Here is a 22,635-nt window from a genome sequence, read left to right on the forward strand (position 1 = left end):
TAGGGAAAGCACAGTGTTCACCTTCATGCGGAGGTTGTGAATTATTTCACAGATGACATTCACGGAGAACAGACCTTGCCATAATTCTTTTTTATACCTATTGCCCAAGTGGCTCATGCACTAGAAAAATATAGGCGAGATGGGCACAGATATTTAGATCATAACACATTATATCATTAATCTGGGGCTGTCAGATGTGGTAAATTGGGACAGAAGAAAGGACACAAACTGAGTTTTATACAATAACACAACAACATGGTAAGAGCAGGCCCACAGCCGGCCAGGGGCAAGGGCCCCCCACGCCCCTCCACACATGTGCCCACCCCCCTCTGGGAGGATGTCACACACACACACCGGTATGGGCAGGAGTCCCTCGGTTTGGCTGCAGCCAAGCAGTTTATAGCGGGGGGCTGCTCCTTTGGTGGGGCTGGGGAGGAAGTGGGGCAAGCCAATGGGCACAGAGTCTGCCCCTGCCTGGCACCAAAAATCAGCAAATACCATGCTACAGACGATTATAAAATATCTCAAATAATTTTTATATATTTTTTGTTTTATATTTTTACAATTTATTCACCATATATTATTTATCATATAAGTCTTAACACATAGAAAGAATCATATATCAAAACTTCTAAGTATCGTCTCTTAATATATCACAAAAGATATTGCACAATCCCTTTTACAACAATACCTATAATGAATAAGCTAATAAAAAACAAAAATACAAATCAGAAACACAAAGCACACATCCAGCCAGAGGATAAATTTTGCCATGTCACAACTAGGGAACCTGTTCTTGTTAAAATAGGTTTGGGAAATATTTGGGTTGGGAAATTCCTGGGGATTTGGGGTTGGACCTTGGGAAGGTAGGGATCCCAAGTCCCCCCAGGGGGCGGGGAAACCCCCGCCCCAGAGGCCCGTTCCCCGGCGCCACCGGATCGGGCCCCGGGGGGACTCCTTCCTGATGTGCGCGTCACCAGGAAGTGATGCGGGCACGCTGGGCACGCTGGGGGCGGGGCCACGGCCATACAAGGAAAAATTCTATGGTTTTCCCTTGTATGCTCGTGGCCCCACCCCCAGCGTGCCCGGCGTCATAATGTCACTTCCTAGTGACATGCATGCGGTGCGCGCATGCTTTGCGTGCGCGCACCAGGAGCCACCCGGGAGTTCCCCACGGAAGAGGTAAGTGCCACTTGGCAACCCTAGTTTTGTGCATGGGTGGGAGATGCTACTTTGATTCCTTCTAGCTGCAGGTAAAGCGGGGGGGGGACAGGGCTGGCTAGGTGAGGGGTCCCCCTCTGCAAGATAGGCTCCCCAGGCACTCCAAGCACGCACTGTACATGACACGTGAGCGCTAGGTTTGCACCCAGCTCCAGAACGCACTTCCCAGACAAAAAGGAGCACACCAGGCAGAACAAAAAGGAAGAGGAGCAGGGCTGTGGATTTGGCCCCAGGACTTTGCATTGAATTATTTACAATGCTTCACCTCCCCGCATCTCTGAACTCCACCAGAGCTGTTGGTTGTCACTCCCCAACGTCTGGAGCTCATCCAGTGCCTCTCTCAGTTCTGCATTACCTGCTAGCTGATTGACCAGAGGGCTGAATCCAGGCTGGAATCCTCTGCTGACCGAATTAGGAAATGAGCCCCATTGAACCTAGCAGGATTTACCGCCGGGTAACTGTGCCTCGGGGGGGGGGGGCAGGCTTGCCCGTTTGGCCCAGCACAATGGACCTGCTCTGCCCAAGAGCTGCTGGATGCCCTTCTGGCTCTTACTTAGACTAATTAGTGATAATCTAATTAAGCCCCCCAATCTCGGTCTCTGCTCCCCCCAGAAAACTTCCTAGCTACGGGGTTGGGTAAGAGTGGGGAAACTGAGGCCTAGTTCTCATGGACACAGTGGCAATACCTGTGGAGAGGAAGGGCTGGCATGGCTGAGTATTTCTCATTATATAGCAATACCGCAATCCTACGCAGAGCCAGTCTAAAACTGCAATTGTACTGCAAACTGTATCCCCTAAAAGCAAGCAAATTAAAAAAAAACCTAGATAAGAAGAAATAGGGTTGCCAACCTCCAGATTTCCCCCCCTGTAGAAAAATGGTTGCTTTGGAGGATGGACTCTATGGCATTATAGCCTGCTGAAGTCCCTTCCTGCCCTAAACCATGTCCTCCCTAGCCTCTACCCCTAAATCTCCAGGAATTTTCCAGGTCAAAGTTGGCAACCCAAGTTCTAGCCTCATCCTCTCCAAGAGGATGTAGAGAGTTGAACATGGTGTGTGCATGGGAGGGGGTAGGCTTAAATACCTTCTTCCTGTGTGCAGATCAAGATTGGGCCCATGCACTCCTGGGAATTGTTTTAAACACAGAAATCCTACAACATGTCTCTCGGGACACACAGTGGACAGGAGGACTTTGTGAATTAACTCTCAGTCATGTAAACTCTGACCTGCAGTGCTATAGCCCAGACACTGGTTTACCAGCTGAGGAGCATATCATAGAGCAGCTGTTCCCAACTTAGGGGGCCAGGGATTCCTGGGCATCACAGAGAGGGCCGGAAAACTCACTAGGTGAACTAGGCATTGGCCTAAGGCGGGCTGGCCCTTAAGGCGCCAAACTGCACCCACCCCGCCCCCCGCCAAAAGCCCTCCACCCCCGCCAAAAGCCCTGACCGGGTGACTGCCGTTGCTGCCTTTTTCTCCGAGTCCAGCGAGCGCAGCGTCCTCTTGGAGGATGCGCTGAGGAGGGGAAACCAGCAGGGGGGCTGCTTCTCTGGCTGGAAAGGCCACCGCTCGCCCTGCTGGAAGGATGCGCCGGCAAAACCACGCCCACGAGGAGGGGGGCTGAGATCCTGGATGGCTTCAAGCCACCGCCGCCTCTTCTTCCTGGCCCTGGCATCCCCCGCTGCATGCCAACAGAGGAGCGGGTCGGAGGGCTGCCAATCACCCGGTGGCGAAGAGAAGTGGCTGCGTTGGAGGGCTCCGGTGCAGGCTCGGTCCAACCCGAAACATCCTGGCACCAGATGCAGCAGAGTGCAGTCAGGAAGAGGACGAGCGGAGAGGTCGAGGGGGGAGGCTGGAAGTCACCCGGGGAGTAGCGGCAAGGCATCTGGTATGGGGGGGGGGATCTTGTCTGATCTCGGAAGCAAAGTTTGAGTCCTGGGGCACCTTTAAGACCAACAAAGTTTTATTCTGGGTATGCACTTTCCTGTACACACATACTTCCTCATATTCTAAAAAAAGAAAACCCTCTTCAAATAGGGCAAGGAAAAGTTCTCCTTACTTTGCCCAAAGGTGGAAGAAAGAAAGTACAACCCCCCCCTCCCGCATAAAGGTTTTTCCCGGCAGCCCGACCGTGGTTGAACCCTGCCGGGCTTGCAGCTTGCAAGAGGCGGGGATCGCACCAAGTCAGGCTGCCGATGGGGGATGGCTGGAAGAGCCTTCCCTGGTTCACCAGAACAAGTTGGGTTCTGTTCCCAGCGGTGCTAGTGTAGTTTCCATGACATTTCATCTCCCAAAGCTGCAATGCTAAAGACGCTTTCCTGAGAGTAAACCCCATTGAATGAGATGGGATTGAGGCTGGCTCCCCAAGACTTGAACTCGGGCAAGGGATAATCGGAGAGGTGGGGGTGTGGATTGAGCGTCTGAATCCTGGATTGCAGTTTGCTGAAACTTCATTATTAGTAGCCAGACTGCATTGTAAATCGAGACCCCCATTTGCAATGCACTTTCTTCCTTTGAAATTGGTGGGTGCACGGGGGAGGGGGGCAGAAGGTAGCCTCGCCTAGTGTGCAAAAAAGCCTGGGACTGGCCCTGATTACAGAATTATGGCAAGGGGGTCCATGAATCCATATGCACACTAAGCATTGTCATTGTGTATGTTCTCAATCAAAGGATCAGAGATATGTTTGTATCCCCCCCTCAAAAAAGGCTGACCCAGCTGAGCTCCAAGAAGCAGCAGGAGATAGAGCTGCTAGAGGGGTGAGTGTTTTTTATTTTACTTTCAGCTGAGGTTATTAACTGAGAGGACTGTGGGGGGATTGTTTGGGAGTGCGTGGGTGAGTTGTGAGTTGTTGCAGAGGTTAGGAAAGGCACAAATAGGTATAGTAAAAAGACTGCATGGTTAACAAACAAAGTAATGGAAGCTGTAAAAGGTAAGAAGGATTCCTTTAAGTGGTGGCAAGCTAGTCTCAGTGAGGCTGATAAAAGGGAACACAGGCTGTGGCAAATAAAATGCAAGTCTGTGATCAGGCAGGCAAAAAGGGAATATGAGGAGCATATCGAAAAAAACATAAAGACCAAGAATAAAACTTGCTTCAAATACATTAGAAGCAGGAAACCAGCCAGGGAGGCAGTGGGGCCCTTGGATGACTAAGGGGTAAAAGGAGTACTGAAGGATGATAGGGAAATGGCTGAGAAGCTGAATGCATTTTTTGCCTCTGTCTTCACTGTGGAAAATGAGAAGTGCATGCCCACTCCAGAACCACTGATTTCGGCAGGGGTGTTGAAAGACCTGAGTCAGATTGAGGTGATGAGAAAGGAGGTCCTAAAACTGATAGACAACTTAAAAACTGATAAATCACCTGGCCCAGATGGCATACATCCAAGAGTTCTGAAAGAACTCAAATGTGAACTTGTGGATCTCCTTCCAAAAATATGTACTCTTTCCTTAAAATCTGCCTCCATTCCTGAGGACTGGAAGGTAGCTAATATCACTCCCATCTTTAAAAAGGGTTCCAGAGGAGATCCGGGAAATTACAGGCCAGTCAGTCTGACGTCAATACCAGGTAAGTTGGTGGAAACTGTTATTAAGGAAACTGTTATTAGGGTGGTAAGCAGAGGGGTATCACAGTGATCAGTACTCGGCCTGATGCTTTTTAACTTATTTATGAATGATTTGGAGTAGGGAGTAAGCAGTGAAGTGGATAGATTTGCAGATGACACAAATTTGTTCAGGGTGGTGAGAACCAGGGAGGATTGTGAGGTACTGCAAAGGGATCTGTCGAGGATGGGCTAGTGGGCGTCAACATGGCAAATGGGGTTGAATGTGGCCAAGTGCAAAGTGATGCACATTGGAGCCAAAAATCCTAACTATAGATACACATTGATGGGGTCTGAACTGGTGGAGACTGACCAAGAGAGAGATCTTGGAGTTGTAGTAGATAATGAAAATGTCAACACAGTGTGTGACTGCAATAAAAAAGGCCAACGCTATGCTCAGGATTATTAGGAAGGGAATTGAAAACAAATCAGCCAGTATCATAATGCCCCTGTATAAATCAATGGTGCAACCTCATTTGGAGTACTGTGTACAGAAACCACACCTCAAAAAGGATATTATAGCTTTGGGAAAAGTGCAGAAAAGGGCAACTAGAATGATAAAAGGGCTGGAACACTTTCCCTATGAAGAAAGATTAAAATGCTTGAGGCTCTTTAGCTTGGAGAAACGACAACCGAGGGGTGACATGATCGAGGTTTATAAGATTATGCACGGGGTAGAACAGGCAGAGAACGAAGTTCTTTTCTCCCTTTCTCACAATACAAGAACTTGTGGGCACTCAATGAAGTCAGGTTAGGACGGATAAAAGGAAGTACTTCTTCACCCAAAGAGTGATTAACACAGGAGGTGGCGGCGGCTACAAACATGGACAGCTTAAAGAGGGAATTAGATAAGCATATGGAGCAGAGGTCCATCAATGGCTATTAGCCAAAAGGTATAGGTAGGAACTCTCAGTCTGTGGCAAGTGATGCTCTGTATTCTTGGTGTTTGAGGGGGGCAACAGTGGGAGGGCTTCTAATGTCCTGGCCCCACTGGTGGACCTACAGATGGCCCCTGGTATTTCTGGCCACTGTGTGACAGAGTGTTGGACTGGATGGGCCATTGGCCTGATCCAACATTGGCATCTCTTATGTTCTTAAAGGATGCTAATAGCCTAACTGCTATCATGTGGGAGATCTGTGAAAGTTTTTGGTGTTAAAAAGGAAACAAATGACACTGTAGTCCCAGTTCTCTTCAAGTTAGGACTCTGCTTTGTAGTCCCTGAAGGCTGACATGGGTATAGACCCCATGCTGTTTATGAATATAAATGGGAAGCAATTTAAATCACAGTTACAGCTTTTACAAAAATGTTTGCCGGCACGATAATACTAACCCTCCCCCTCTTGAAAGCTCAACCAAAGGGGGGAAATTACTTAATGTTGAAAATGTCTGTGTCAGTGATATCCCCAAGCATGCCTGGATTCAAATAATTGCTTAGACTCACATAGAGGGCTTGAATGAGCCCCACAGAATTTCACTCTTTTTTTTAACCTGCTACCTCTTGTGCCATATCACAGATTGTTTTTCTAACTTTCTTTAGTTTAAATACAATTTGCTGTGTGATTTGTTCAGGGAGGGGGTGGACTGCTGTTCAAAAACTGAATTCAAAAGTTATCTCAGGGTTACACAATGATCTTCATGATTTTTTTTTTAAACCAGGCCAATGCATGGAATATTGTCCTACATTTTTATGTGCTACATAATGGTTTAGGGCAGGGGTGTCAAACATAAGGCCCGGGGGCCAGAACTGGCCCATCCAGGGCTCTTATGTGGCCTACAAGGAACTAGTCCAAGGGAAAGAACAGGAGGCTTCGGGGGGGGGGCCAGGAGTGGGTGGAGCCACTTCGATTGTGGCTTCAGCTTGGCGGAATAACCTTGTCTGCAGCAGTCAAGCAGTGTGGGAGCATCTGCCCAGTGCTGCACTGCTGGCTCTCCAGTCTACCCACATGGGTTTTCCTTTGGGCCCCCCTCCCAGCCCAACTTAGAGTTTACCAGCTGCTGTCCTTTATATGTTTTATATCTCCTTTACCTGGCATTACATTTTATGGCACACATCGCCCGGCCTGACAAAGTGACATTTATGTCAGATCCAACCCTCATAACAAATGAGTTTGACACCTCCGGTTTAGGGCATACTTGTACATGTTTGCAACACGATGCCACAAGACCCACAAATACTTGCTAATTTGCCTGCTCTAGGGCTTACCTTTCTATCAAACATTCTTCCAGCCACATCCTTTTGGCACACACATTTGTACACCCACATTTTTGAGAGCAGGGCTTTGGGGACCCACAGGTGGATTGCAGAAGCCCACCTGATGAGTCCTGAGCCCCGTTTTTCACTGCCTTTTAGAAGGGTCTTCTCCAAATGTGCATGCATAGAGAGTGATGATGTCATGCCTTGTGACTCTCTTTGCGCGTGCGCTGAGAGGAGCAGCAGGGGACAAGCCAAGGTCACTCAGTGGAAATGATTCCTCCATTTATGGCACTGAACCTTGACTGGTTCTTCAGTAGGGAACTGAACCTCCATTTATGGCACTGAACCTTGACTGGTTCTTCAGTAGGGAACACCCTTCCGATGCTTGCCCTGCATTTCATGCCCCTGGTAGTTTACCTACTTCCCACATCCCTGCCCTTGATTTGGGTGAGGCAATAACAGGAATAACTCTGGCTTGTCTGTAACTGATAAGATTTTGTCAGTTTGGCTTAGATCCAAAGAGAGAGCTTAGGTGCACCCAAGGAGGTTTTCCTCCCCTCCTGCGACAGCAAATCCTCTAGCCTTATCAAAACAGCTTTTCAAATTCTTCTTTAGTTTCAAAGTAGATTGCTATGAGTTGTGTACTGATTGCTCTTTGTGAAGCCCAAAACTCTCAAATGCACAGAACGTCTGGCGCAATTCTTTAGATCCTGGCCTGGGTAATTTTCCATAGTCTGTAGTTATGCCAAACCAGCCCATTTTAAGGATGCACACCCACACACCCACACCATGCATAGTTGCACAACTGATTAACATAGCACACAGTTGTAAAACAAGACAGGGAAGCTTTTAGATCCAGCAAAGCAAAAGAACAGGGGAATGGAACCAGGAAAACATCAAATCAATAGCATGCTGTTCTTTCGGCAGCTTTGTGAAGAGTTCCAGGAAGAGAAGTGCCTGGAAGAGGGTATAACAGGATCATGACTATCCATGATGCTGTTATAGTCTAAACAAGCTGGTTTGGAAGAACAAGAGGAATTTTTTGACTGGACAGCAAGCTCAGAGGACATTACAATAATCAAGCCTAATGGCCTCACTACTGCCACAGTGCCACCATCATAGGAGACAGAAGGGTCAGAAAGATTGGCTGCTGTTGGGTCAGGAAAAACTTGCTGCAGCATCTGACATACCTAGAAAAGGGAACACTTGAATGGGACATGAAAAGGGTCTGATTCTTTCACCCAGACTCATATTAGCCAAAGGAGCCAATAATCAGGGGTCGTTTCCTGCCAGAGCGCACCGGAGCAGCGCTCTGGCAGTCATGAGCCCAGCAAGCCCCTCACCACGGCCTTCCCTGGCCCACCTGCCTAAGCGGGCAGGCCGGGGAAGGCCTTCCAAGCAGCGGGGAGGCATTTAAATGCCTCCCTGTGCTTTCCCCCACTTGCCCGCCAAAGTGGGCGGGCAGGGGAAGGCCTGTTGAGGGACCCCCTGGCCATGGTAAGGCCTTCCCCCGCTTGCCCGCTGAAGCAGGTGGGTGGGGTAAGGCCTGTTGAGGCCCCCCGGCCTGCCCCGGCCTGCCCACCTAAGCAGGCAGGCCGAGGAAGGCCACGCAGGAGGGAGACATTTAAATGTTTCCCCGTGCCTTCCCTCCCCGTGCCTGTAATAGGTCACCCCCATTACCTCCCCTTGTTCTGGAGTGTGCCACTTGTTCTCATAGCAAACAAGCACCTCCCAAGACAGTTCACTTTCCCTGAGATTCTCTGGGAGAGTCTGACTGCTGGGTGCTGCCTGCTTGCCTGCCTTAAGTGTTGCTGGCTGGGTTTCCCCATTGGAAACAATGGAGGTAATGGGGGTAACCTGTTGGGGTGCCCATAGAATTGGGCCCACTGGTCCAATTGCTTTGGGACATGGGGATTTATGTGGGGAGAGGCTCCAGAAGCTTCCCTGAAAATATGGAGCCTCTCCATCAAATCCCCTCCCTCCCAGAGCCACTAACAGCACCATGGGGAAAAATCGATTTTTGTTCCCAACATAGAGAACAATGGTGAGGATGGGGGCAACCTGTTTGGGGGTCTGTAGAATTGGACCCCCTCGTCCAATGTTCTTGAATCATGGTGGGTATCTTGGGGAGAGGCTTTAGCAGCTATCCTGTGAGTTTGGAGCCTCTCCCTCAAACCCCCTCCCCTCCAGCCCCCAGAATATACCCTATGTTTTCGCCATTGATTTCAATGGCCCATAGGATATAATGGGGCTGAAATTGACATTCGGCTGGCCTAAAGACTCCCAAATCTCCTACTGACGAAACTGACATGCAGGAGTCTTACTGCCTTGAAATTGATTCTGTCCGATTTGGTGGAATCTGAATCCCCTGAATTTTATTTATTTATTTTTTGCACATCCCTAGTTCTGATTCACACTGTTCATACAAGTAGACCATTTATTTGAACAGGTTTTTGCAATAATTTATTTTATTTATTTTTCATGTAACTATACAGGTACATTGGTGTGATAAGAACATAACTTCCTTTTACAAAACAAACCAACCCCACTCATATATACCAAAGGTCACTGCTAATTTGCCCTTCTAAGGAAACTGGACTTTAAACAGCTGAACCCAGGAGGCTTTGTATAGCAACTATCACAAAAATAAACAGCAATACTAACTTGACCTGTATTTTCATGCTTGTTGTAGGGTAGCTTCCGGTGATGTCAGGGGTGTGTGGCATATGCAAATAAGTTATGCTAATGAGTTATGTTAATGAGCTCCTGCACCTCTTTTTCTACTAAATGACCCCTGCCAATAATGATATTTTCAGGAATAAAGAGAGCAGCGGGAGGAAGCCTAAGACCATTAATGTGACTCTGGCATTTTCTCATCACAGATTCTTGCACACATACACGCATGTGTATGCACACACAGAGCCACTTCTCCAAAAGGTTTTTTCCCCCTGACCTTACCATAGTGTATACAATACATTATACTGTAATTCTACGAAAAAGGACTTCTATGCAATTATGTTGCAATCCTTAACGTATTTACCCAGAGTAAGACCTTTGTGAGATAAACAAAGAATCCTTGTTCACATTTTTGCTCACACAAGACATTCCTGGTCTCCTCAATCTCCTGCCTTTGCAGTCAAAACCCAATGCTGTCGCCTTGTACTGTTGGCTGTGTTAGACCTCAGAGAAACATGGGACCTTCATAAAAGAACTCACAGTCCAAAAATTCAAATGTGTCAGACTCTCCCACCTCTAAATGGTAAATCAGAGGAGAAGGCTGAGGTGCCTTTTGTTCTTCTCTGCACACACACATGACATTTCCTGCCTCCTCTGATGCTACGGGAATGCTTGCTTGGTTAGGTGACAAGGGGAAAGTGAATAATAAAAATGACAGGAATGGGAATGCAAAGGGAAGAGATTTCAGAAGCTGAGAGTGAAGCCAAGGGCTCAGGCTTTAATAAAACAGGAGAAATGGGCAAGCAAAGCAGCTTTGTCAATGTTTGGATTTTTTACAAGCCTTACAGTCCTGCCAAAGTGAGAAATACAGCTGTTAACAATAGCTGGTCAAACTGATTGCATATGTGCTAGTAATAACTAATGCTTTCCTGCTAAAAGTGGGAAGGAACAGGAAAAAAAGGCAATGGGCCACAAGGAGGAGGGAGTCTTCGACAGATCTTAAGCCCTGCTGGATCAGAGCTAGGGTCCATCTGGTGCCATATCCTGTTTCCCAGCCAGGGTAGGCATGAAGGCAGCAAAAGATGCTTGCCTGAGATTCAGTGAGATTTGGGAGCAACTTCTTCCCCTCTCTATTTCTGCACTGGGCCAGTTAATAGGTTCCTGGTCATCCCAGAAACAAATAGAGCCAGCAGAGGAAGCAGGACTACATCTAATTCAGTCATGCTAACTGGAGTGGAGTAGTTACCTTTGACAGAAACCCCACTTTGCTCAGTGCTGAATGACCAGACCATTAATCAAGGACCCCCAGTAGTTATGATTCCTTTAGCCACCAAACCACAGCATCCAAGTCTAGGTACAGACAAATATGTATTCCATTTTCCACCTTGGACCGGCTATCCCAAGAATCTAATTTGGACTGTTTGAATTGCCCACCAAAGCTCTACTATATTGGTGTGGCAAAGGCTATTCCCAAACATACCATCTCCCCACCTGGAAACCTCCCCTTTCTTACCATGTTTGGAATTGATCCTAGGAGCCTAGACCAAGAAGATTACACACCTAGCTCCTCCTTATCTATCCATAATGTCTGGATGCTGATCTAACTGGCTTTCTTGTGGGCTCCGGCTATTGATTATCATGACAGCTTGAGATCTCCTCAGTCTAGAGCACTGGTTCCCAAAGTGGGCCATTGTTATGACCCCCAGGGGGTTGCCACCCTTGTCTGCCACCACTGTGGGCTTAGGGTCCCTTGGGAAGGCCCAGAGTACGCTTCCTCCCAAGCCCAATCAAAATGCCCCTTTTAAACCGAGAAATATATAGGCATGATGACCAGGCAGAGAACATTAAACAAATGGTTTATTAATACAGTAATGGGACATTGAAAACAAGACAAGGTGCTTAAAATATATAACAGTGTCTAAAGGCAAAATAAACACAAACCTAACGCAACTACCTATTTCTCTATACTTGTTACTCTTCCAGGCCCACAGCCTCTTATGCCAGGCCTCTGCCTGTACTCACTCTGTCCCAAGTGTGGGATCTTCCTCTCAGCTTAACTCTGTGAGAGACAAGAACACAGTTCCCTTCAGTTTAGCTCTGTGAGAGGAAAGAACACTGTTTTCTACAGCCCACAAAGTATGTAACAATCATCTCATGGAATCCCTGGACACAGATTGGTTACAACCGTCGCTAAGCATTGTGGGCATTGTAGGCTGTGTCTGCTTTCCACTGTCACACAGGTCTCTCCTGGGCTTAGGTCTCACCAGGCCCCACCTCCCAATCCTACACAGATCATGACATCCATACTGCCCCCTGGGGGGCACTGGAACGATCCTGGTGGGTGGTAGGAGCCTTGGGTGCAATTGGGGGGCACTGGAATGATTCAGGTGGGCAGTAGGAATCTTGGGTGCAATTTGGGGGCGTTGACTTAAAAATAAGGGAGCGGTGGAAGCATAAAGAAAGAAGAGTCCAGAACCTATCTAAAGCAGCCTTTTCCTGCCTTCTCCTGGTCTTCTCTGGGATCAGGGAGGGAGGGAGGGGGAGAAGGGTCCCGACAGCCAGTCACAGCCATGCATTTGCAAACTGCAAATGTATGTGCACCCTTGTAAGCCTGGTGTTGCTGCTGGGCTATTGTGTGGTGGCTGCTGCTGGTCTCTGGCTTAGGCTTGCCAAGTCCCCCCGGGGGGTGGGGAAACCCCTGCCCCAGAGGCCCATTCCCTGCCGCCGGTGGATCAGGCCCCGGGGAGAGCCCCACCCTGACGTGCGCGTCACCCGGAAGTCACACGGCCATGCCAGGCACGCTGGGGGCAGGGCCACGGTCATCTGAGGGAAAACTCTATGGCAAAATGGCCTGTATATTTCATTTTAAATCAACCAGTTGGTTTCCAATACTCCTGTAGAGTTGACAATTCTAGAAATATAATTCTGGCACACGGGAAATGTTTGAGGTAGAGCCATTTGGGGGTAGAAGCAAACATGATCCAGAGATTTTGCTGGGTTCAGGAGCAGAGATCATTACAAAAGTTCATAGACTCATAGAATCACAGAGTTGGAAGGGGCCATACAGGCCATCTAGTGTCCAACCCCCTGCTCAATGCAGGATCAGTCTAGAGCATACCTGACAAATGTTTGTCCAGCCGCTGCTTAAAGACTTATCAGTGAGGGGGAGCTCACCACCTCCCTAGGCAGCTGATTCCACCGTTGCACAACTCTTACTGTAAAAAATGTTTCCTTAGATCCAGCCAGTACCTTCCCACTGCACCACCCTTAATTTAAACCCATTATTGTGAGTTCTATCCTCTGCTGCCAACAAGAACAGCTCCCTGCCCACCTCTGACAGCCCTTCAAATACTTAAAGAGAGCAATCATGTCCCCCCTCAACCTCCTCTTCTCCAAACTGAACATTTCCCAAGTCCCTCAGTCTTTCCTCATAGGGCTTGTTCTTCAGGCCCCCGATCATCCTTATTGCTCTTCTCTGCACCTGCTCCATTCTGTCCACATCCTTTTTGAAATGAGGCCTCCAAAACTGCACAAAATACTCCAGGTGTGGCCTGACCAATGCAGTGTACAGCGGAACTATGACATCTTGCAATTTGGATGTTGTGCCTCTGTTGATATACCCCAAGATCGCATTAGCCTTTTTGTTGATGCATCACACTCACTGGCTGCTCATGTTTAACTTATGGCCCACCTGTATCACAATATCTTGTTAACACACACTGCTACCCAGAAGTGTATCCCCCATCCAGGATGTGTGTTCCTCATTTCTGTTACCCAGATGCAGAAGTCGGCACTTATGCGTTTTAAGTTCCATCTTGTTCACATCTACCTACTTTTCTAGTGTGTTCAGATCTCGTTGAATTCTATCTCTATCTTCTGGAATGTTCTCTGCTCCTCCCAATTTGTTTTTATCTGCAAAGTAATGAATAGCCCCTCCACACTCTCATCCAGATCATTTAGAAAAATCTTGAAAAGTACTGAGCCCAGAACCAAGCCCTGTGGACACCTCCCCCCATTCAGATGAAATGCCTTTGACAACTACGCTTTGAGTGCGGTTTTCCAACCAGTTCCCTATCCACCTAACTATCCTAGAGTCCAGTCCACAGTCCTCTATTTTACTCCTCAGAACATCATGAGGAAGCCTGTCAAAAGCTTTACTGAAATCTAGGTAAACCTCAACAGCATTCCCTCAATCCAGTAAACTCATCACTTGATCAATGAAGGAAATGAAGTTGGTCTGACAGGACCTGTTGGAGACAAATCTGTGCTGACTTCCTTGAATCACCAAGTTGTCCTTTAGATGCTCGCAGACAGATCCCTTTAAAATCTGCTCCAGTATCTTCTCTGGGACATTCATTTAAGACAAGCTGCTTTTAAAAGATTCAGAAGGGGGAAAACAACCTGACCTTGCAAGTGACCCCTAAATCATCCAGGGTGTTATTTCTTTAAGATATTTTCACCCACTTCTCCATATAAATATCCAAATAACTAAAAATAATAAAATGATAAAAATCATAATAAACTAGAAGAGCATCAAAACAAACTAGAGTACTTAGCTGTGTGGGGGTGCATGAGAAGGTTGGCTGATGGTAGAGCAGAGAGACAAAGAATGGGAGAATGAAGAAGCTGAGAAACAGGAAGTAGGTAAGAAGATGCAGAGGGTTAAATTCAGAAGGGGAAGCGGAAGAGGAGAAAGAAAAACATCATCTACCTATCTTGAAAAAGTCCAGTGATTTCTGTGGTGGTGGTGGTTGAAGAAAACTCAGGACAGGGGGGGATGGTGGCTGAGCTTCTGGTTGGCTGCATCCCTTCCAGCTTCCCTGTGAAAAATTAGAGCTCTGCTTACGGAAAACACAGCCTTGACTGGAATAAATATCAATGCCAGGTATTGGAAGAACTAGAGCAAAAAAAAGTGCCAAAAATCCTCCTTACAGACCTCCTAAAAAGAGTAATATTGACATAGAACACTCAGATGATTCAGACCTGAAGGCTTCTCTGTTAGAGGAAATGGTGGCGGGGGGGGGGGGTAAACCTGACCAAAGCGAACAGACTGTGATATTGCAGGCCCTAACAGAGATAAGGAATGAAATTAAGAATGATATAAAGTCACTGAGTGGAGAAGTTGGACAATTAAAAAAGGAATTTGGATTGCTCAAACAAACAATTGAGCCAATAAATAAGAAATTAGACGAGACTTGAAAACGACAGAGAGGAAAGCTGAATCAGCACATCAGTCGGCATAAAAGAATGCAGAAGACATCAAAGAATTTAAGGAGTTTGAGATACGGGCTAAGAATAAGGTTATATTTCAGTATCTATAAACTTTGGTGAAAAAGAAAATCTCACTGCAGTTTTAAACAAATGGCTGACTCAAATCCTTCTCGCAGCAGGAGAAGCAGCATCTCCTGAAGGGATCATCAGCTCCACCTTCCGGCTAAACATCTCCAAAAAGGCCCCTGAAAATGCTTCTCCCGACATTATTGTTGAGTTTAAACAGCTACAGATGAAAAATAATTTTTTTGCAATCGCGAGAGACAAGCAAGGACTGAGCCTGGAGGACACGATTGTATATCTGTTCCCTGACATTCCAGTGGAGATAATTAATGAAAGAAGACATCTCAGGAAAACAGCAAAAATCCTCAGAGATAAAGGAATTCAGTACGGATGGCTGCCCCTGGGACATTTAGTCGTCAATTTGGAAAATAAAACGTCCACAGCTTTTAATGAGATTACAGGGAAAACTTTAGTAGATGCAGTAACTAAATTAAGGAATGGAAGTGTTTGAACTGAGATAATATGTTTGGTAACAGAGTGGTAGAAAGTAATTCATAAAGTAAGTTAGAGTTAGCATGCTAGTATTTTAGTATGTAGAGTAAGTTAGAGTTAATAGATAGGATAAGTGTGAATTATAATAAAGGAAAATAGATAACAGGAATGGAATTATTAAACCAATGGCATAGCAAGGAGGGGAAGGGTGTGCCCCCCCAAGACCTCCGGTCAGAGGGAGGAGGGTTTCCTTCTGTTGCAGAGGCTTCTCTGCAGCACCCAGTTTCAGAGGAAACCGTGTTCAACTTTCCTTTCTAGGTTTGGAAGAAGATACAGTATAAGTATAAAATAAGTGTGTATGGAGGAAATCCAGCTAAAAAAGAAAAGAAGTCTTAGATAAATTAAGGAAGAATCTAATAATGTTTAGCTTATGAATTAGAGGAAGTTGTACAGTGGTCTGGTTAAGCGGGTAAAGAAAGGGAATAAGATAACGAGGATGGAGACTATTTATATGCTTTCAATGTTTAATATGATTTCTAGAAAGAGGAGGACATAAGGAAAATGAAGTGTTAAGATATGTATAAAATATATGAATACATGTACACAATAAAATATTAATCAAAAATAAAACTCAGGACAGGTTGAAAATGGAAGGCTTGATATCCCTTTTTATGTATCTGTATTGAGCCAGGCACAAATAGGGGAGGTACTTCTATAGGCTGAATTTGGTGCAGAATTAGGATCCATGATGCACTGGGCCAAAAGTGGAGGCTCTTGCTGCCCATTGGTGGAATTTGGGTTGCACTCCGGTGTAATTTGAGGATCAGTCAATCCATTGGTGCAAGGGTCAGGATACAGCCTATCATAGGAGAGTCTATGTTGGAAGATGTACCAGGCAAGAGTACCAGGGTGATGGAAACCAGGAGATGGATCTGGCTGATGATAGCTCAATTAGCAGGGGTGGGCAGGGGTGATTCATATGATGACCATGGTCAAGGATGGGTTTAGGGCTCTTCCTGGGTTTACAGTTGTTATTTATTTATTTATAGACTTATATCCCTCTCCTCCCCTGGTCACAGGGCTCAGGGTGGCTCACGACATCCAATAACAATCTATAAATAAAGTTAAAACATACTTACAAAAACATTAAATTACAATCTATAGAATAGCACCCTAGGTCAGGCATTGGAATAAAACATACTCATTTGGCACCCAATAACTAACACCCTAGGCTGTTGTAAAAAAACAACTACCAGGGAGCCCTACTAATAGGTGGTAGAAAACTGTCTTCAACAGCCCTCAATAGAAAGCCTGGCAGAACAACTACATCTTTCAGGCCCTATAGAATCTATAAAAAATCCCACAGGGCCCGGATGCCATTTGGCAGAGAGTTCCACCAGACAGGGACCCTTATAGAAAAAGCTCTTGCCTTCGTTGAGGACAGTCAGACCACCTGTGGCTGGGCACCACCAGCAAACCACATGGAGAAGAACAAGGGGTTCTTGGGGGGATGTATAGGGAGAGACGGTCTTGCAGGTATGAAGGTCCCAGAACATTTAGACCTTTAAAGATGAGACCCAGCACCTTGAACTTGATTCAGAAACCAAGTGTGGCAGCTGCTTAAATACAGGCTGAATATGGGATAACCATGATGTATTGGCCAACAACCTAACAGCTGCATTCTGTATAACCTGAAGCAGGGGTCATTTCGTAGAAAAAGAGGTGCAGGAGCTCATTAGCATAACTTATTTGCATATGCCATGCCCCCTGACATCACCCGAAGTGTGTCAGAAGGCAACACCCACCGCTCAGGCTCTACTGGACTGTTTTGGATTGCTAGCTATGGGGGGGGGGAGTGTGGATCTGTCCTTGCAGAGGAGGGAGCGCTTGTACTTGAATAAAACTTGGTCTTAAAGGTGCCACTAGGCTGTTTTGGACCGGGGGCCCCAGGGGGAACTGCAACTTACCCGGCTGCTTCTTGCTCTGACTGAGGGCTGCTGGGAGCAGGGGGTGGGGCTTGTTACATGTGCCCGCCCCCTGGGCTCTTTACTGCCGGAGCTCCGCTCCTGTGCGCTCCCGCAGGAAATGACCCCTGATCTGAAGTTTCTGAAGCAGCCTCTTGGGCAACCCTGAGTAGAGTGAGTTGCAATAGTCCAACCTGGAAGGGACCGTGGCATGAATCATCATGGCCTGGTCCAACTAGGACAGATAGGGGGACAGCCGACGAGCCCAGCAGAGATTTAAAAAAAATGCCAACCTCACCACTGAAGACACTTGTTTCTCCAGGATGAGAGAGGCAAACCCCCAGACTCTTCACACAATCCACCAGCAATAGCTGGACCTCATCAGGAACAAGAAGCTGCAGTTCCTCCAGTGACCCAGCCCTCCCCAGGCTGAAGCTGGGCTGGAATGGATTGACTGCAGATGTTTCATCCAGAAAGATCTGGAGCTGATCAGTGACTGCTATCTCAGTTACCTTTCCCAGGAAAAGAACATTTGATATTGGGTGGTAATTGGCTAGATGCCATCTATCTAGAAGATTTATTTAGAGAAGAAGTTCTTAAGCCTCTTCCTCTGCCTAAATCCCGTGGTAAATCAAGGGGCAATGGAAGAACAGGGGCACAGAGGATGTTGGGAAGTGATCCAGTTGATGGTCTGATTTAAGACTCTAATTCCAGGACTCAGTAAGCTCATTGAGGGGATCGCTGACGGGTCCAGAAAAATCCCACAGAGCCAATATGATCTATCAGTCTCCACGGGTGAGCATAAATCCCCGCCCTGCCCTTGCAGAATTACCAGGGGGATTTGTATTGTAAGGGAGATTCTGAGAGCTTTGGTTGTTATCCTGCAAACCTGGGACATTACTCATGGCCATGGGTGTGACAAGCTCTGGAGGGTCAAGCAAAAGATCCGTGATGAATGCTCTCTAGGAGTTTTTAGGCAATCAAGCTACTTCTTTTTGAAAGCCCCTGGAGAAATACATGTCTGAATCAAGAGGCACTGTGCTAATATTAAAAGGGATGGATTTCATCCACAGCTCTAACCTCAGAAAGTCAGAGTATTTGGGGTGCAGGTTTGTGGTGGGGCTAAGGGGCAACACACTTATGAATAACAAAGGAATCTGTATATTGCAAATGATTTGTGCCATTTAGGGTGTGAAGAGCTCTACAGGAATTGCTGCATATTCTTCTCCCATGGAGCAAGGCCAGCTTCTCCCCACCTTCTCCATAAATTTAATAGATGCCTTGGCCAGTGAACCCAGTGAATGGAACACTGATTTAATTACCTGTCTTGCCCCTCCTTCTCTACTCAGGCAGCCTGGGTTTCCTGTCTGGGTACACCCTTATTTTGAGCACAGTGGGGTTCAGCAAGTGATGGAGGAGGAGGAGGAGGAGGAGGAGGAGGAGGAGATTGGATTTATACCCCGCCCTTCACTACCCAAAGGAGTCTCAGAGTGGCTTACAAACTCCTTTCCCTTCCCCTCCCCACAACAGTCACCCTGTGAGGTAGGTGGGGCTGAGAGAACTCTGACAGAAACTGCTCTTTTTCAAGGACAGCTGTGCCAGAGCTTGTGACTGACCCAAGGTCACATCAGCAGGTACAAGTGGAGGAGTGGGGAATCAAACCCAGTTCTCCCAGATTAGAGTCCGCACACTTAACCACTACACCAAACTGATCAAGACTAATTATAGTTAACAGAGACTAGAGGCTGAACTGAGGTTTTGGAGAGATGGAAAAATAGAATGAATTGTAGCAGCACACAATTGTCGTTTTGAAACAGTGATGGACACTGAGCAGGGCAAATCAACAGGCTTGGCTGTAAATCAATTCATGAACAAGTTTCATCTGTTTCAGAAATAGCTTGCTCCCTTGTGGCATTCAAAATCTTTGCACTGGGATGGAATCAAAAGCAAGGGGGCCGTGGGGGATTCAGAGGGGATGATGATGACAGAGTGGGAGGCATCTGGTTTCTTTGTCATGGGGAGCAGAGGTTTTTCACAAGGCTGTCTTCTGAAGGAAGTTCAAAAAGGGGAACCAGCCACTCTACCACGACACTTCTAGGCCTGTGCAAATCAAATATCTCTCTCATGTTTCAGTGACTGACTTCCAGAATATTCAACACTGTTATGATTTAATATGTTTACCCTGGAGGGGATCAAAGCATTCCATGTGCAGATGTACAAGTATTTGATCCACTGTGATTTCATTCATCACCACCTGCTTCGGATACAGAACCCTCTTTATAAACGGAAGTGGAATATAATATACACTAGCCTATACCCAACACTATAGTCTTCCTCCAATTTAAACGGCTTTTCGGTTGGAGGAAGGCTTCAAACATTGTTTAGTGGAGTGGAAAGATACATGTCACCCTAGGGTTGACAGGTCTCTCTCTTTTGCTGGCTGGGGGCACCAGGCTCCTTTCCTGGATCTTCTTGCACCCATGCAGAGTGTGTGTGCTGTGATGACATCATCCGGACGTGACATCATCGTGCTAGGCATGCCGTGGGAAGGCACTCTAGCGTTCTGCCAAAAACTCTATGGTCACCATAAGGTTTTTGGCTGAAAAATAGAGCGTCTCCCCACAATGCACCCAGCACAGTGACATCACCTCTGGGTGACATTGTGCCGGGCACATGAGAGCCCTGGAGCTCTTTGGGGGCAGGGCTCCCCCTGCCAGCCAACTGGCCGGCGGGTGGATTGGGGCCCCTGAAATCAGGGGGAGACTCACCCCTATCTGGGGGATGGTAACCCTATATGCCACCCTGACCTGTATAGCCTAGCCTAGCCCGATCTCATCAGAACTCGGAAGCTAACCAGGGTCAGCCCTGGCTAGTAAATAGATGGAAGATCTTCACGTAATACCAGGATTGTGACATGGAGACTGGCAATGGCAAACCACTTCTGAATGTCTCAGCTGTAACTTGATGGCACTTTCCACCACCAAGATACATGCCACTAAGTATCTGTGGTCAATTTAGAGACCACCCTGCCTAACCTTTGTGACCTGAGGCCCACATACTGGAAGGACAACCATGCCCTTCATGTTCCCATGTGGCAACTTTGCTCTTCTTAGCAGGGTATCTTGTCTGTGCCCCCTTTGTCTGGAGCTTGTTCTGCAACTGTGAAGGCTCTGGCCTTATCCTTTATTTATAGATCCCCCCCACCAAATAGTTCAGGGGGGCTTCTAGCCCCCTGACTTTTCAGTGAGGCTATACAACCAAGTTATTTAAAAGTGTGAAAATTTGAGAGTCCTATCAAAAATGTTTTCAGGCTATTTCTACATTCCTGATTATTCCTTCTTAATGTATGGTTCATTCACCTGATACATATTGTATACTATTCTTGGTTGTTACCTATCTTGGGACCTGATATATTAGGGGGAAAGGCAGGCTTCTAAATATTTTAAAATGAATAAATCACCAAGGCAAAACTTGAACTGAAAGGACATACACAAGATTAGTCCTCTTCCATGAATTGGAAATTCACAAATTGCAAATGGCAACTTTCCAATTCATGAAGAGAAAGTCTCGTGAATTTGCTACTCTGACATTACACTATTCATGGAAACAGACCACTAGAGAAAGCAACTGTATTCATCAGAAAAGTCAGCTGCTGGAATATTGTCAGGATCATTTGGGTCTCAGACATATTGTCAAACTCATTCTACATTTTATTGCTCACTTGCCATAGAAATCTGGAGGGGGATCAAGAGTGTGAATTCCTAATGCTTTCGCTTCCAGATGCTTTGAAGTAGATTGTTGCTTATCATGCCGGGAACATCCACCGGCCTTGAGTCTCAGCTTATACTGCCTGGCTTTTGTCTACATGTTGGGGGGATGTGACCAAGGTGGGAACACAGAGCCCTTGGTTTGGGCGGGTGGAATACCTGGGAGTGATTGGCTCGTAACCTTTTAGGATCCCTGTTTGAACCTTGTATATCTATTGCTTTCACACCTCCATCTTCAGTTCTAACACAGCCAACGTACAGACTGGATCCTATCAATGTCTCAGTAAGCTTTACATTCTTCTGAATGAGTGTTGTTGGGAACTGATTTCTCCAAGAGTCTGACACATATACTGATTCAGTTCCTAGTATTCTTCAATGATACAATAATTCTGGATCTTCACATTGTCCATCCTGCTTTGAATCTGAATTGAGGTGTGATCAGTGTTCCCTGTAAGGTATGTTAGGGTGCACAAGTGCACAGATTTCTTGACCTCAGTGCAGGGATTTTAATCCAAGCGCAGGTCTGAGGAGTGGGTGGCCCCACCCTCCCACTCATCGCCTGGCTGGTCAACGGTTTTGGAGGGAGGTCTGGCACATGAGAGCTGGGACTCAGGAGCCACTGCTGCCCAAGAAGATCTGCTGCGTTGCTGTATTAGGTGAGTCTCCCCCTCAACCCTCTCTGCCAGGGAGGGAGGTCAGGAGGGCCCCAGCCAGGCTGCGCATTTTACTTCCCCCGTGGGCTTTAAAGTTAAATGTAGCACAAGACTCTTCATGGGCCTCTTGCTGCTAGCACCATGGTGGGGGGCGGGCAGGGATCCCCTCTGCCTGGGAGGGAGATTGGGAGGGCCTGTGGAGCCAACTTTTGCACTCTCCTCTTTCACTCTTAGCAAGAGGCTCTTGAGGTCATCTTCACTTTCTGCCATTAGAGTGGTATCGTCTGCATATCTGAGGTTGTTGATGTTTTTCGCGGCAATCTTAATTCCGTCTTGTGATTCATCCAGGCCAGCATTTCTCATGATGTACTCTATATGAATTAAATACACAGAGTGATGATATACATCCCTGTTATACTCCTTTTCCTATGCTAAACCAATCAGTTGTTCCATATCCGGTTCTAACTGTTGCTTTTTGACCCTTATACAGGTTTCTCAAGAGACATGTGAGGTGGTCTGGTACTTCCATCTCTTTAAGGACTTGCCATAGTTTGTTGTGATCCACACAATCAAAGTCTTTAGCATAGTCAATGAAGCAGAAGTAGATGTTATTCTGGTACTCTCTTGCTTTCTCCATAATCCAGCGAATGTGGCAGTTTGATCTCTCGTTCCTCTACCTCTTCAAAACCCAGCTTGTATTTCTGGAGGTAATTAGAACACCAAAACTCATAAAATTTGCTAATGCCAACTTAAGAAAGCTTATCCTTCAGTACAGCATCACACTGCAGATCAGTTATT

Source organism: Gekko japonicus, unplaced genomic scaffold, assembly GCF_001447785.1.
Source record: "Gekko japonicus isolate JY-2015 unplaced genomic scaffold, Gekko_japonicus_V1.1 scaffold15, whole genome shotgun sequence".
NCBI classification, from domain to species: Eukaryota; Metazoa; Chordata; class Lepidosauria; order Squamata; family Gekkonidae; genus Gekko; species Gekko japonicus.